The sequence below is a fragment of the Triturus cristatus genome, chromosome 1_2 (genome assembly GCF_964204655.1).
Source record: "Triturus cristatus chromosome 1_2, aTriCri1.1, whole genome shotgun sequence".
In the NCBI taxonomy this organism is placed as follows: Eukaryota; Metazoa; Chordata; class Amphibia; order Caudata; family Salamandridae; genus Triturus; species Triturus cristatus.
The window spans coordinates 128,125,723-128,141,259 of record NC_140580.1 but is presented as its reverse complement, the minus strand read 5'-3'; the positions used below and the strand labels follow the sequence as shown (position 1 = coordinate 128,141,259).

Sequence of the window (15,537 nt, the reverse complement as noted above, 5' to 3'; positions counted from 1 at the left end):
TACCACCATTGATGGGTGCTAAACCCATCTCCTTCCTTTCTTTCTCTAGAGCCAGGAGTCTGGACTCTAGTTCTAATCGCTTGGCCAGCTTTGCTAAAAAGCTGTCCTCTTCACTGGGGAGTTCCCCAGTGTTTCCTCTGGGACCTGGTCCAACTATGTGGTCTGTAGGCCCCCAGAGGTTGATTCTTGGAGTTAAGGGTATGGGGTCCCTTTCCTCTCTAGGGATTATTGGAGGGGGGGGGGGTCGCTATCCCCCTCATCCTCCTCCCTTTCCTCATCTGACTGGTCATCACCATGTTCAGAGGGGTGGTCCTTTGCATACTTAGCCAGGAGCTCCTGGAGCTCTTGTTTGGTTGGATGCAGGCCCATTGTTATACCTTTTAGTTTGCATAAGGACCTCAATTCCTTGAAAGACAAGTGTAATTAAGGTGTGAGGTTGAGCTCCTCAACCAGGTCCTGCATGATATTACTTTCACTAATAGCTGGATTCTTTTGAGACATTCTAACCAGACCAGACAGTTGTAACCCTCTACGCTTGACTACAGTGACTTTTATTTCTCTAAAATTCTAAGGGGACTTCAAGCAAGGCCCTGACAAGACTTTTAGTATTTTGGAAAGGCCAATTTAGAAAAATCTGAATTCTAAAGGCAATTTAAGAGTTCTGTCGTGTGATCAGATAGTAACCAAGTAGTCCAACAAATGCAAGTTTGTATCCCACCACTGAGCCACCAATTTAAGAAAGTGACTCTGTATATACTGCACCAAAGTAAGGTTCAGTGTGTACAGAGTCCACAGTCCCCAGAGGTTTGGCAGAGGTTAAAGTTAAATATAACCTTACTCTCTAAAGTGGTAGCTTGGTCGAGCATTAAGGCAGTATCAGAGGACAGTGTAAAGCATTTGTTGTACACACTCAGTCAGCAAATGGTCTCACACACTCAAGAACTGAACTCTAGGCCAATTGTTTTGTATATAAAAAATATATTGTTTTATTTTAGAACCACAAGTAGGTATAAAAATACTAATCTAGTTGAATACTTTCAAGTAGCAATAGACTTTTGAATGCAGTAGTTACAGTCGTTGCAATAGGCAACACAAGTTAAACACAATTATAACATTGAGCTCAATGGGAATTACTTTGCATAGGTTTTTCTTACTCAGGGTTGGGTCCTGGATTCAGCCCTGGTGCATCTCCTGTAAACAGTTGAAAGAAAACGTTTTTGTCACACAGGCGATTTTTAAGGAATATTTGTATGTTTCAAAAATCGACACTTTCTGGCAAAAACCAGGCAATGTTATCCTATGGAGGAAAGTTTGGTTATCGCAAAATCACAGTTGTAATGGCTTTGTAGGGTCAGTGCTTGGCACAAAGATCCAGCACTGGGATCTCTCCTGGTAACAGGTGAGTAATTTCGTTTTCGTTGATTGGGTGATTTTTAGTGTATATTTCACTTACACTTCAAGAGCCTTACCTGCAAATACACAATGATAGGATTGTAATTAGAGCAGATCAACACTTCATGCCAAAGGTGGTGTCACGGTTCCACATCAACCAGACAATTCAAATACCAAGTTTTTTCCAAAAACCTACCACAAGCACAGAAAGGGCGTTACACACACTGGATGCCAGGAGGGCAGTAATGCATTATATGGAATGGACAAAGGAGTGCAGAAAGACAAAGCAGTTCTTTGTATCATTTGCAAGCAGATTTTTGGGGCGACCAGTTACCAAAAATACCAATGCACTAACCATACAACTCTGCCACAAACAAGCAGGACAACAGTTACAAGGAGCAGCTCATGCTCACTCAACAAGGAAGAAAGGAGCAACAATTGCGTTTCTAGCAAACACACCTATTCAAGACATTTGCCAAGCCGCAACATGGTCTGCAGTGCACACGTTCACTGAGCACTATTGTGTAGATATTCAAATGAACAAGGAAGAGCAAGTAGGACAGAAGGTCTTGCAACACATATTCAATAATCAGAGCTCATCTTCCACCCAGCCACCACAATAACGACAAACCGCTACAAAGTCTATGCACAAGATTGTGAATCCAGAAAGATTCACGCTGCAAAACATATAGTTTATTACCTGTCGGTGTAGTTTTGCAGCTTGAAGACTTTCTGGATTCACTAGCGATCCCACCCTCCTCCACCAGAAAGATGAGACAGGAGGAAGAGGATTAAAACAGGAATAAGACTTTAAGAGTTAAAAGAAGAGAAAGAGTAACACACAACAAGAAAAAAGAATCCGACGATAACAACCAAAGGTGGGAGCTTCCGGAGGAAGCGCGTCAACGTCACGAAGGACAGCAAATGGTGGTATGTCGACGCGCACCTGGGCCACGGGGAAAATAAAAAAAAGAGAAAAAAGACTACAATTCCGGACCCAACCACAGGATGGCTGAACAATGCACAGCATAGTGAATCCAGAAAGTCTTTAAGCTGCAAAACTACACCGACGGGTAAGAAAATATACATTTGTTATTATGAACTCCGCAGCACCATAATGGCTTTACTGAAAACTGGGGAGTTTGGTATCAAACTTCTCAGCACATTAAACCCACATTGATGCCAGTGTGGGATTTAATGAAAAATGCACTCAGAGAACATCTTAGCGATGCCCCCTGAAAAACGACCAGCCTCTGGTGGGTTCCCTGACAAGCCTGCAACCACGAGACATGTTACTGGACCCATGAGGGTGGGAGCATTCGCTTCCTGGGCCCAGAAACAAAGCTTTTCCTGGGTGGAGCTGGTCACACCTTCCCCAGGCCAGGAAGAGCCATGTACGGCAGGGGAGCTTCAAAGACCTTGCCGCCTTTATAATGCATCCCCCTCCCTCTTCTGCTATCAGGAGCGGGCCCCCTTCCTGTCTCTCCTTTTCGGCGGGAAGATAGGCAAGAAACATTAGCCAGCCCGGAAGGTGTACCCACCTCTGCCAACCCCACCACTCTGGTGGGAGAGGCGAGTTGAAGCCCACTCTTCAGTGCCCACCATCTTGCAGATGGCAGGCACTCTCCAATCAGGATTGGGGATTATGCCCACTCCCCCACGTGGGGTGAGCACACCAAGGGCGTAGTCGCCCTAAGGTTAGTAGCCCATTGGCTACTGACCTCAAGACCCATAAAACGCCCCCTAAATACAGTATTTAGGGGGCAGCCCTGAACTAAAAAGAGAGATTCTCGCAACCTATGAAGGACGAAAGAAGACGCCCAGCAGAGGAGACTGCAGAGAAGAACTGACTTGGCCCAAGTCCTACCGGCCCCTTTGCAGTTTTCAGATATCCTGCGCCAAAGTCACCTTACCCTTCAAACAGCGACCTCCAGAACCCTTGGAAGGACTGACTGCCTTCAAAAGAGATACGATATCCTGTGAACAGAAGCTGTGTTCAAAAGAAACTTTCAAGACAGACTCTGAGCCTGCTGAGGATAAAGAAACCCGACGCCTGGAACCACCACTGCACCCGATGCCTACGGCCTGAATCCAGGTGGCCCACCAGTCCCAGCGAGGTCCCCCAGCGCTGCAGAGTCTGAGTCTACCGTGGGTTGGCCCCTCCAGGACTCAATGATGTTGCCTGAAGCCTCTGCACGGAGGCCCCCCTCCCACCACGAGTGGCCTGGTAAAAATCCAACCTCAAAAGACACCCCTGCATCAAGCCGCCCTGAGCCCTGCGCCCTGGAGAAGAGAACCCGAGGTGCACCTATGTCCTAAGCCCTCCAACTTACTTGCCCAGCTGTTGGTTCCTCCCAGAAGTCTTCCTGGACCGAGCATGCAGCCAAAATCCAAAACCGGCAACTCCTATTGAAAACAACAGGGCACCAACGCCAAAACAGCACCCTGCACCCAGCCGTCCCTGCACGGCTGTGGGTGTACTTTGGGTGCTATCTCGGATCCTCTTTTGCCCTGAGCCTTTCACGAGGAGCTTTGCTCCCACAACCTGGAGGCCCCCTCTTCCCCATTGGATAACATTGGGCCTCAGCACTCTGCACCCGACCACACTAGTGCCGCTGAGGGTGCTTTGAGAGTGCATCCTTGACCCTGGGGGAACCCTCGTTCTAACCCCAGAATACCAGCTCCCACAACCAAGTACTTACCTGTTAACCAATAACCATATTTTCCCCATAGGAATACATTTACTTTTTTTCCTTAAATTGTTCTGTGTGGATTTGGTTTTGTAAGAGAACTTGAAAAACTGGAAATAATTGATAACTACTTTACGTACCTTTTCTCTTGGAAATGTCCCAGTGTGATATGTAGGTGTATCACACTGAGTAGAAAAAGTTATCTGCAAAGTAATCAAAAGTAATCTAGCAGTAATTTCAACTATATTAAAGGTATTTACACATCTGTAACAGTCATTTTCATTCAGCTTGCGTTTATTGTTCAACTTGCCTTGAAAAGTACCATTTACACTTACCCGTGCTATGATTGCTTGGTTCTAGAAAATAAATGCAACCAAATAATATTTTTATACAAATCAAATTGGTCTGAGTTCAGTCTTTGAGTGTGTGACATCATTTGCAGATTGAGTATGTACAACACATGCTTAACACTATCCTCTGATAAAGCCTTACTGCTCGCCCACACTACCACAAATGGAGAATAAGGCGCTATCTACTTTTACCTCTGCATACCTTTGGAGTTCCACTGCACTCTGTGCACTCTATACCTCATTTTGGTATGGTATATACAGATCCAGCTTCCTATACTTCTTCGATCCTTCTGTATTTAAGGTGGGCAAGAGCATTCTCAAATATTCTTAAGTCACTGTCCATCTGGGTACAGTCTCCAGATTTAGGAGGATGGATACATCCACGTCTACTCTGTTTTCCCAAAGGGTAATTAAACAGTTTATTAAAGGGCTCTTCAGACCTTTTCCACGTCTCCGGCATCCTCCAGTTCCATGAGAGCTTAACACTGTCTTCGGCCAGCTTATCTTACCTCCTTTTGATCCTATACATAGAGCAAACTTAAAATTTGTCTCCTGGAAGATAGTACTACTCCTGGCTCTGACATCCACTAGAAGAGTGAGAGTTATTTAGGCATTTACCATCGGGGAACCTTTTTGCAGATTCATTATGGATGAGTCCTAAATTCATTCCTTGGGTGCCTACTGACCTCCATTTAAATGAGCCTGCCATTCTTGCATCTTTCATTCCCAATCCACCTTCAACAGCAGAAAGATCTTTACATTCTCTAGACTTGCATATATGTCTCAAATTCTATATAGACAAAACAAAGGACATGCACATATAAGACCAGATATTTGTATAATTTGGTCAACGATGCAAAGGCAAAGCCGTGTCCAAACAGGCGCTAACTTGTTTGCCCTCAGTCTGTAGTGCTTTCAGTCACGCCAGAGCCAAGCGTCGTCTCCAGGGGAAAGTGTGTGTGCGTTCCACCAGGGGCATGGTGTCAACTGCAGCACTCCATGCTGCGGTGTCTTTAAAATACATCTACCATACAGCCACCTGGAGGAGCAGGCATACATTGATGAAGCATTACTGCCTAGACATGAGCGCAGAAGCTGATGCAACAGTAGGACAGGCAGTGCTGAGAAATCGTTTCCATTAATGGTAATCCTGCTTCCTGCATGTATTTTATAATTTGTACTGCTTGCTATTCTGATTAAAGAATGTGAATATATCAAAGAGCCAATGTTGGAGAAGAAATTAGTTACTTACCTGTAACTCCAGTTCCTCAACATTGATATATTTTATATATTCACATGCAACCCTCCCTCCTTCCCAGTCTTTGGGTCATCATATTTATTCTTACACGTGTGTTTAAAATCTGATCTATTATGGCCTCTAGGGGGAGTTTGGCTGAAGTTTGGGTTCTTTCAAATGAGGTGGATGTGTTACTAAACATACCATGTTTCAGGCCAGTGGGCATTTTACTTTGTATGCTGTTTATTTTATACTTTATACTGCTACTTTAATGCACCGGGGATTCCCAGCCTGACAACGGGGAAGAATTCAAGCATGTGTTTGTATAAAAGATTCCAATGTTGGGGAACTGAAGTTAGAGGTAAGTAACTATTTTCATACCTCTTCTGATGTGCAGAAGATTGCTGAAATACTGAATGTTTTATCTAGGTGGTTTTGTTGTAACCTATGTTGAAGGCATGAACCATGTTAATTGATAGAACTCTTTAGCATCTGGTGTTTTCATTATTTTAATATATCAGGAGAATTATAACCATATAGTAATGCACAAACTGTCTCATACGATCTGTCATTACCAGAGTCTTAAATTATATAATTGTAGGTCTAAGTGCAGAACTAGAAGAAGTGCTTATGGAAGCCCAGTCACTGCAGGTCTCTCTACCAGAAATACAGGAGCTCTACCATATGTTATTCATGCAACAGCAGCAATTCGCTGAGCAAACAAAGCACAATTCTTCCTTGTGGATCCCCAGTGAGAAGAACACAGTTGCAGAGTGCATAGAGGAACATGCTCCACAAAAAGAAGAGGTACCAACTAGTGTTTTTCTTTATTTCATTGAGTGCTTGGGACATATGTATTTACCCTTTACTGTTGACCTTTTATGTTGGAGACACAAAGCACTGAATAATGTATTTCCTGAACCACCCACCCAACCAAACATTGTCTGATTATCTCCGAGTGCATGTCAGAAAAATGTGTGACTTGTCTCAGACAGTTTTAAAGACATGATAAATGTGTGTTTTAGGCATGTGTGCTGTAGATACACATGCTTTGCATACTCCTGCCATCTAGTGTTGTGTCCGGGTGTTTGCAAGTTGTTGTCTTCGAAGAAGTATTTTCCAGTCACAAGGTAAGGTGACTCCTCCTTTCAGTGATAGTGCACATGGGCATCGACTCCACTGTTAGATTGATTTCTTTCCGCCATCGGGTTCGGACGTGGTTTGCAGCGCTCTGGTTAGACACCGTCCTTCGGGATCCTCTCGGTGCGCAACACACTGTATTGTCTGTATTGTTTTGTATGCGTTTCACCATTCTCAGTGTGTCTCAGAAACTAGAAAAACACTCTTGTTCGAGGCATATGAGCTGCAGATCACACACTGTGCATAGATCACCATCTGGTGTTGGGCCCGGATGTTTGCACTTTGTTGTTGTATTGGACTAAGTCTTTGGAAGTCACAAGATAGATGACTCCTCCTTTGGACAATAATGCGCTTGGGCATCGACTCCATCTTCAGATTGTCTATTTCTGCCATCAGGCTCGGATGTGTTCGTCACGCTCCAGTTCGGTGTCGTTACCGTTCTACCTTTCGACGCGCAATCCTTCACCCATTCTTCGGTATTGTTTCAATCGCATTTCCCTATTGAAGCGCATCTCTACAAACTTGAATTCTTCTATTCCGGTTGTCGACACAAGCCTTCGGGCCTAGCCACGCCATTAGGCCTTTGGCTCATGGAAAGAACTCCTTTCAAAAAGTGTCCTCATGTGGATCCAAGTTTCCACACGCTGATCTTCACGAGGTGTGTAACCTCTGCCTTTAACTTGAGCACGAGGCCAAAGACTGTCCAGCTTGTGCCTCTTTCCGCTCCAAGAAAACAATACGGGATCGTCGGGCTCGAAGAAGCATGGCTCGATCATCAACATAGATACCGGTCAATATCTTCCAAGAAGCAATGAATGTACTGGAGCAGGAGCAGATCGAAGAGGGCAACATTAGCGCCTCCGAAGCCGACGACTCCGACGTCAAAGACATCACTCCAGGGCAGCGGGTCGTAAGTACTGACTTCGACCCCTCCCACCCACCCACTCATAAAAAGGCTTCAGTAACACCTTCACCTTCGGGCCTAGGTGCACACCGTAAAGCCTATTTATTTCAATGTACTGTATTTCCGAAGTGTTGCAACTTACTGCATCCTCTGTAAATCAAACAAAGTACAATTTCTATTGCCTTTTCAAACTGTTCTATGTAAGAAACTGGCTCTATATATACTACACCAAAATGAGGTATAGTGTGTATAGAGTCCAAGTGACCCCAGAGGTAGGCAGAGGTTAAAGTTAGGTAGAACCTTATTCTCTAATTGTGGTAGAGTGGTCGAGCAGTAAGGCAGTATCAGAGGACAGTGTTAAGCATTTGATGTAAACAGTCAGCAAATGATTTCACACACTCAATAACTGAACTCTAGGCCAATTGTGTTGTTTTATTTTTAGAAACAAGCAAGCCTGGCACAGGTAAGCATTAAATACTTTTCAGTAATAAGTTACTGGATATAGGACAGTTTGAAAATGCAATAGCAATTGTACTTTGTTTGATTCACAGGGGATGCAGTAGGTTGCAACACTTGGCAAATACAGTACATTGAAATGAATAGGCTTTTTCAGTAAATTACAGGTACGTTACTTTTTACGTTACTGCTCTAACTCAGTGCTGGATGTCTAGATTCAGCACTGGGGCATTTCCTGGAAACAGGTAAGTAATTATGTTTTGGTTATTCACATGATTTTTAAAGAATATTTTTAGATTTCAAAACTCCACACTTAAAACTTTTTGGAGACAAATAGTTAATGTTATCCTATGGAGTAAAAACAAGTTAACGGTTCACAGGTAAGTAATTGTCTGTGGGCGTTAAGGTTCTGGGGTTAGATTCAGGGGTCCCCCAGGGTCAGTGATGCACTGTTGTTGCACCCTCAGCGGCACTAGGGCGGCCGGGTGCAGAGTGTTGCGGCCCAATGTTATCCATTGGGGGATAGGGGACCTCCGGTCGGTGGCTGCTGATAAGCAAGCCACTGGGTTGTGGGAGCAAAGCTCCTAGGGTCAAGGTCAGGGCAAATGGGGAAACAAAGTAACACAAAAGGTGCACCCTCAGAGTCACTGGGGCGGTCGGGTGCAGAGTGCTATTTCGATGTTGTGCGCCCTGTTGTTTTCTATGGAGAACCTCCGGTTTGCAAAAGCACTACAGGCAGGGAAACAAAGGACTTCTGGGTGCGACCACCACTTGGAGAGGTAAGTTGGGAAGTTAAGGGTTGGTTAGGCACCGTCGGTTTGGTCACACAAGGCTGCGGGGCATCGGGTGCAGGGGTGCCTTTTGGGGTCGGATCTTCTTACCAGCTCCTGGTCGCGGTTAGGGGGGCCTTCTTGATTTAGGCTCCAGGCGTCAGCTGGAGGCAGGTCAGGGGTCACGGGATCTCGTGTCAGGATTGCCGGGGTGACCTCCTCATGGTGTTTTTCCACTTGAGCTCGGGCGGGGTTCGGCGGGTGCAGAGTGAGCTGAATTCGCGGTCTCTGGCTGGTGCCAGAAGCTGCAGTTTGAACAAATCCTGTGTTCACAGGAGATGCAGTCTTTAGAAGTGAACGCAGGCAGGTCCTCTGGGTTTCTTGAGGTTGCTGGCTGCAGCACACATCGGGATTTCGCAGGAGCAGGTTCGAGGGGAAGACAGGCCAGTAGGGCTGGGGCCAATTCAGTGGGCGTCGTCCTCTTGTTAGCTCTGCACGGCTCTTCAGTCCTTCTTCTTATCTTCTTTTTTGTCTGGATCTCAGGAAGCAAGGTTCAGGGTGCCCCCTAAATACTTAATTTACGTGCGTTACAGGTAGGTAAAGGGCGGGGACCAATGGCTCTCTTTCGTGGGGTGGGTACACCCCCTATTGTACCACCCTCCAGTGGGAGGGGGCATGAGCTTGTCCCTGGTTGGTTGGGTCCACCCCATCCTTCAGATGGCGGGGATTCGGAGTTGTGCTTCACCTCACCTCCCCCACCTGAGGGGTGGAGTTGGCAGAGGTGGGCACACCTCTCTTCCTCACTTGTTTTTCCCGCCGGTTCTCCCGCCCAAAGTGGGGGTCAGAACCAGTGGGGTCCAGTTGCTGAGAGCAAGTGGCCTGGGGAAGCTCACAAAGGTGGCAGGCCTTTGAAGCTTCCCCTTCGTGAACCCTGCCCATCCTGGGGTAGGAGGCTTGGCACCTCGTCCCAGTATGTGCATTGTTTCAGGCCCCAGAGAGCAGCAGGCTCCCGACCCAGGGGTCCAGAAACATGTCTGTTGGTGGCAGCCTAAGCAGCCACTCTGTCAGGTCACTAGAAGTTGGTCGAGTTTCAGGGGGCATCTCTAAGATGCCCTCTGTTGCAATTTACATTAAATCCCACACTGGCGTCAGTGTGGGTTTAATGTGCTGAGTGTGAGAAAGTGGCTCTGTATATACTGTTCCTTAATAGGTACAGGGTGTACAGAGTCCACAGACCCCAAGGGTTTAACAGAGGTTAAAGTTAGATATAACCTTACTCTCCAAAGTGGTAGCCTGGTCGAGCAGTAAGGCAGTATCAGAGGACAGTGTAAAGCATTTGTTGTACACACTCAGTCAGCAAATATTTCCACACACTCAATAACTGAACTCTAGACCAATGGTTTGTATATAAAAAAATATATGCTTGTTTTATTTTAGAACCAACACTTGGAATTAAAATATACTTTCTCGACAGGAGATGTTTCATAAGAATACTTTTGTATATGCAATAGACTTTTTAGTAAACAGTTACAAGTAGTTGCAGTAGGCAACTCTATTTCTAAACACAATACATTGAGCTCAATGATAAATTCAAGTTATATGCAACAGATTACTTTTTAGATTACTTTTGTAATTCCAAGCCTGGATCCTAGATCCAGTCCTGGGCCAGTTCTCAGAATCAGCTGTTAAAAGTCGACTTTGGTACTGTAATGATTTTTAACTAATATTTAGCTATTTCAAAAGTTAGCACTTAGAAAATATTTCAGAGCAAACAATCAATGATTCCCTATGGAAGAAAATGTAGGTTACAGGTACAGTAGGTTATCGTTACTTTTGTAATCCAGTACTGGGTGCCTAGACTGAGCACTGGGACCTTTATTTTAAACAGGTAAGTAATTACGTTTTCAGATGTTATACGATTTTTGAAGAATATCTAGAAATTGCAGAAATCCACACTTAGAAGAAATTTCACAGAAAAACAGTCAGTGGTTTCCTATGGAAGAAAAAGGAGTTAGAGGTACGTATAGTTGTGGGTACTTTTCAGAGTCAGTGCTGGGCACCAAGATCCAGCACTGGGAGCTCACCTAGGAGCAGGTGAGTAAATTCGTTTTTGATACTCGGCTGATTTTTGGTGAATATTTTGAGTTTTGAAAAGTCCACACTTAGAAGAATTTCCAAGAAAAAGCCAGTCAATGTTACCCTATGAGAAAAATGAAGTTAGCGGTTTAAGGGTAAGTACTCGACTGGCAGAGTTGAAGTTCTGGGCATAGACTCAGGGGTCCCCCAGTGTCAGGTAGGTACAATCAGTTCACCCTCAGCGGTTTCAGGACGGCCGGGTGCAGAGAGAGTTAGGCCCAATGTTATCCTATGAGGGATAGGGGGGCCTGGGTTGGTGGCTGCTGTCGGGCAAGCCACGCGGCTCTGGGAGCTGGGCTCCTGGTCACTTACTCAGGGCAAGTGGGGAAGTAGGTTAGAGTAGAGTTTTCACTGCCAGGGCCACTCGTGCGGCTGGGTGCAGGGTGCTTTTGAGCCGTCGGGCGCTCAATTGATTTCTATGGGAAATCTCCAGTTTGGACAAAGACTGCAAGCTCGGGGACGAGGACTCTTCAGGTGCCACCACCACTTCGAGAGGTAAGTTGGGTAGTTGGAGGATAGGTAGGTACCCTGGGATTGGACACAGAGGGCCGTGGGGCGCCGGGTGCAGGGGTGTCTTTTGGTGTCGGGAAATCTTATCCTCTGTTGATCGCGGTTGGGGTGGCACTCTGTTCTGAGGCTGCAGGCTTCGTCAGGATTGTCGAGGGGGGTCCTTGGGTGCCGGACTCGGGGTCACAGTCGCCGTGGGGTCGTCCTCGTGGGTTTAGTTCACTCCGGCACCGGCCAGGCGTGGCGGGTGCAGAGTGGGCTGGGATCGCGGTTCCGGGCTGCTGCCAGGGGTCAAAGGTAGGTTCTGAGTAGAGCCTCTACTCATGGGAGTCCCAGGGGATCAGAGTTCAAAGGTAGCCAGGTCCTCCGGGGTTTCTGAGGTTGCTGGCCACAAGAGATGCCGGGTTTGGAGCAGGAGCAGGTTCGAGGTCGACAGGCCGGTAGGGCTGGGGCCAAAGCAGTTGGTGTCTCCCTCTCCTTCGCAGCTGCAGGGCAGGTCTTCTTTTCTTCTCGCTCTTCTTGTAGTTTCGGGATCTGGAATCTGGGGAAGGAAGGTTCAGGGTGCCCCTAAATACAAGATTTAGGGGTGTTACAGGTAGGTGAAGGCCAGGGACCAATGGGTCCTTGTCCTGGGGTGGGTACACCCCCTATCCTGCCCCTCTCCTGTGGGAGGGGGGCAGTAGCCTAATCCTGATAGGGTAGGGCCTCCCATCTTCAAGATAGCGAGAGCCCGGAGATGTGCTTCACCTCGCCTCCCCCACCTGAGGGGTGGGGTGGACAGGCTGGCACATCCCCTGTCCTTGTATGAGGTTTTCGGCCAAGCTTCCCGCCAGAGTGGGGGGTGGCAGTGGCCTGGGGAAACTCCTAGAGGCGGCAGGCCTTTGAAGTTTCCCTTTGCTCATCCTGGGGGAGGAGATCTATCACCTCACCCAGGATGTGCATTGTTGCAGGCCCGGGAGAGCAGGGGCTCTCCCACCCAGGGGTCCAGCAACGTGTCTGCTGTGTGGCAGCCTGGGCAGCCTCAGAGCAGACGTGGATTGTAGGTTAGTTGTAAGGGGGCATCTCTAAGATGCCCTCTGGGGTGCTTGGTACATTAAATCTCACACTGGCATCAGTGTGGGTTTAATGTGCTGAGAAGTTTGATACCAAACTTCCCAGTCTTTAGTGTTGCCATTATGGTGCTGTGGAGCTCGTGTTTGACGAGCTCTCAGCAGCATGTACTCTTAAATGGCAGCACTGCACTTACAGTGCCCGGGAATGGACCTGGGTACTGTAGGGGCACAGGGCTCCTGCTCCTGTGCCCACACCATGGGCATAAGGCACCCAGCCAGAGGGGTGACTGGCATATGCTTTGGCAGTGTGGGTGTTGGGCATGGCACACAGGGATGTGTGCCATGTCGACTCTTCATTTTGTCCTGCACCCAGACACTCAGCCTGCAAAGGCAGTGTGTGTGTGTAAGGGTACAGGGCCCCTAAGGGTGGCACAATGAGTGCTGCAGCCCTTAGGGGTCTTCCCTGGTCACAAGGCCCTGGGTACCTAGGGTACCATTTACTAGGGGCTGACATGTGGCCAGGGTTTGCCAATTTGGAGTTTGTGTGTTTTAAGGAAGGAACATAGACCCTGGGCACCTGATTGGCAGGAGTCCAGGGTACACTCAGTCAAAGTACATTCAGCAATTTAGAAAAAAGTGGGGGCATACCATGCAAGAAAGAGGGCACTTTCTCACACTGAGAAGTTGAATACCAAACTTCTCAGTCTTCAGTGTAGCCATTATGGTGTTGTGGAGCTCGTAATGACAAACTCCCAGCACCATATACTCTTAATGGCAGCACTGCACTTACAATGCCCAGGAATGGACTTGGGCACTGTAGAGGTACAGGGCTTATGCACCTGTACCCTCACCACTGGCATAGGGCACCCAGCTAGAGGGGTGACTGATGTATGCAAGGGCAGTGGTTTGTGGCATGGCACACTGGGATGTGTGCCATGTCGACTCTTAACTTTGTTCTGCACCATGACACGCAGCGTGCAAAGGCAGTGTCTGAGTGCACTGGTACAGGACCTCTAAGGGTGGCACAATAAGTGCTGCAGCCCTTAGAGGCTTTCTCTGGTCACAGTGCCCTGGGAACCTGTGGTACCATTTACCAGGGGCTGACCTGTGGCCAGAGATGCCAATTTGGTTTAGGCTTCAATGCAGTTTTTGGGAAAGAACATAGGCCCTGGGTACCTGATTAGCGGGAGCGCAGGGCACACTCAGTCAAAGTACATCAGCAATTCAGCAAAAAGTGGGGGCAACCATGCAGAAAGAGGGCACTTTCTCACACCTACCATTTGCTGTTCAGGGCAACTAGTAGTCGTGGGTGGAGCGGACTCACTCTGCAGCACTCCACCGATGTCACTTTCTAAATTCTGCTCCTCGTCGCTCACCCGCCTCGAACTCAAGCACTCGCGTCAGTGCCACAATTGCCCGCCTCAGGTCAGTCTTCATAATAAAGATGGAACCTGGGGGTTTGGGAGAAATAAAAGTGTAAGCGCTGGGGTGGGGATATGCTGGTTACCACAGTGCATCCTTTGCGCAATCAAATGGTACATTTCTTTGTCCACTGCAGCGTGGTTTTACGTTTCTCGAAGAAAAAACAATCGAAGCCACTAATCCTTTTGCAGGCACAACTCTAGAGAGAAGTGTAGATTTGGAGACCTCTTGTAAGACCCTTTATGCAAGCACGAGCCATAAAACTTTACATCTCGTCTGCCCCAGAGCTGGATTTACATTTCCTCATCTTATCCCAAATCTGAGCTTTCGCTTAGTTGCCCAACTGGCTCCCCGCACTCCAGGACATCCTTTGAACGGTGCAAAACAATTTCTGCCAGCAGACTGATACAAAAAGCGGTTCATTTTCAAAATTGCAGATAAGATTTCAACCTCCTAAAGGCTTCCTTTGCTATCATAGTCCTCTTTTTGTTTCTTGCTTAGGCATTCCTCGAACTGGGTTCCCCAATCATCATGTGATTCCTCCAAGGATCTGGTGAATACCGATTAATTGAAAGAGGTTTTCACTTGTTAGGTGCAGGGAGGTTGTTATTCTTACGCCATTGTTTTTTCCAGCCTCGTGACGTCAGAAAGCTGGAGGGCCACTTGCAGAGGCGCTGTTAGCAGAAAGAGAGGATGTGACGCTACCGCCAAAGCTTTAGAAGTTGAGACTTAGGTTACAATCTCGATGTCAGCTCAACTTCCTGTTTCTGAAAAAATGAACCTGACCTTGGATAATTTAACTTGAGCTCATATAAAGCTTTCCTGTACCTTCAAACTAGAAGTCAAGTTCTCACTATATAACCGAGTTGGTGTAGCTTGCAAGGACAGCACTATGGGAGCCGTAGCCCCTTTCTTTTTGTTGTTGATGCCCGAGAAAAACAAGGCCCAGGGCTGGAGCCACTCGGAGCTCTGTTGGTAAGGGTAACATTCAACTTTTGTGCGCAGATGATTGACAGCTCCAGCACCATCCCGCTGTTCACAATCATTTACCTCTATCCCATGGGTCTTCACAAAGCCGCTAGGTATTACTCCACTCCCCTCACAAGGAATTACACTGTTCCCAAATTCATGTGATCCCACCATAAGTACAGCCCCCCGTAGTTATTCGCTTCCTCTTTTTATAGGTCTCCGCAAACATAGACTTGGTTAACATTACAGGCACCTCTCATTCCATAGGTATCCATATTATCTCCATACGTGTAGTAAGCTGGGTTCCTGTTGCAGTAACCCCCCCCAGTTTTTGGCGGACTTCTGATGCACTTTGACTTGATGTGCCATGGGTCCCTGACAATCCGGTTCCCAGGGCCTGTGTTCTTTCCCAAGCTGTACCTTTATACCCCCAATTGGCACCGCTCTGGCCACATTAAAGTCCCTTGTAAAGGTACCATGGGTACCAAGGGCACTGTCCAGGGAAGGCCTCT

The 15,537-nt window shown here is 47.2% G+C and overlaps 1 pseudogene across 1 annotated transcript in view; it reads left to right on the top strand.

Moving 5' to 3' along the window:
• Positions 1-15,537, top strand: part of LOC146866943 (lysine-specific demethylase 5B-like) — a 429,067-nt pseudogene that overhangs the window by 325,000 nt on the left and 88,530 nt on the right. Inside the window, exon 10 of the transcript XR_014966723.1 lies at positions 6,271-6,476. The product of XR_014966723.1 is annotated as a lysine-specific demethylase 5B-like (transcript). The remainder of the gene's footprint in view (positions 1-6,270; positions 6,477-15,537) is intronic.